Here is a 1,483-nt window from a genome sequence, read left to right as displayed (position 1 = left end):
TAGGTTTTTTAAAAATTTTTAAACTTTCTTTGTATGTTAGCTATCTGCTAATAGATATGGCAAAACATCAATAGGCTAAAGAACTTGAATACTGGAGAAGCTTTGTTATCTTCTTAAGTAAGATTTATCTTAGGATATGTACTGTATTAAAAATGAAAAGGTTTAGGAAAATGTAGAAAATGATAGATAGATATAACGGCATGTGCACTGACATTTTTTAGCCTGGCATACATATTTTTTTATGTTGGATAACAAAATAAATGAACAGTCATCATTGGATTATTTTGAAACAAATGGAAACTATATTCTTTCTTCTTGAATATTCTTAACAGAGTGTGAATCAATCTTTAGCATTTCCAAATGCATAGGTAAATACAATTTAAACTTCTTTGTAGTCACTAAGGTATTTTGAATATTTTTTTAATATGAAATGCTTTCCAAATTTGCATATCATCTTTGTGCAAGGGCATGATAATCCTCTCTGCATCACTCCAAGTTTATTATGTGTGCCGCTAGAGCAAGCGCATGAAGATTTTGAATGGAGCTGTTTCCATTAAAATCTAAAACCACACAACTGGAATAATAGGAGCAGAATGCTTAAAAATATCTGCAGCAGAAAGTTAACCAAACACACGGTTAAAAGCTCTTTTTTTTTTTTTAATTTTTATTTATTTGAGAGAGAGAGAGAGAGAGAGAGAGAGAGAGAGAGAGAGAGAGACAGTAGTGTGTGTGTGTGGCCAGCTCAGCCCACCAGGGGGCGGGGCTGGCTGGCATGTGGTGCTGGGGGATTGAACCGCGGTCCCTGATGCTTTGCCAAGCTTGTTCTAAGTAGGTGCCTTAGACCACTGAGCCATCTCTCCAGCCCCGGTTAAAAGCTCTTGATGACAGATACACACCTCTTTTTCCCAGTCAGGCAAGGTAATCACCTCTACTTCATAATCTTTCCTACTGTGGAGAGCCCGACTATCTGGTCGTTTCCCCCCTGTCTGGCATATTAAAGAATAAGAAAGCAAACTAAGCTTACGAATGAAAGCTCCTCTAGCTGCTTCCTGGAGTCCAGACCAGCTGTCCTGATAGTCTATAACTGTCTTGATGCAATTTACAAATACTCCTTCGTGGGAAAAGACGAATTGAAGTTAGTGTTGAGCAGCCTGAGACAAATGGCAGTAGCACTGTGCGCCATCATAGCGGTAATACCTTCATCTTCTCTTTTGCTTTCTTTTTTGAGACTTGGGAAGAAACCAGTGTGTGTGTTGGTAAAATGCTTTGCAGATTTTAATGCACCATAAATACTCTGCACAAGCCCCCCACGATGTTCTAGGCTGAGAGAGGGCTCTCGTCCTTAGCGGTGCTTTAGTCCACAGGTATTTCTCTGCAGCCCATTGACTCCCGGTCCTTGTAAATCAGCATAGTCTTGCTCTGAAGTATGTCTAAGGGCAGCATCAGAGAGCCGGGAGGACATGAAAGTTTTGCCAAGAGTGCA

The 1,483-nt window shown here is 39.8% G+C and overlaps 1 non-coding gene across 1 annotated transcript; it reads right to left on the bottom strand.

Annotated features, from left to right (window-relative positions):
- Nucleotides 1-419: 419 nt before the first annotated feature.
- Nucleotides 420-521, bottom strand: LOC111815396. The gene has a single exon (XR_002820090.1). It is a non-coding gene; the product is annotated as a U6 spliceosomal RNA (small nuclear RNA).
- Nucleotides 522-1,483: the final 962 nt, after the last annotated feature.

This window comes from Octodon degus, unplaced genomic scaffold, assembly GCF_000260255.1.
Source record: "Octodon degus isolate 3935 unplaced genomic scaffold, OctDeg1.0 scaffold00015, whole genome shotgun sequence".
NCBI classification, from domain to species: domain Eukaryota; kingdom Metazoa; phylum Chordata; class Mammalia; order Rodentia; family Octodontidae; genus Octodon; species Octodon degus.
Note: the sequence above shows the minus strand (reverse complement) of the source record. Positions and strands in the feature narration are given on the sequence as shown.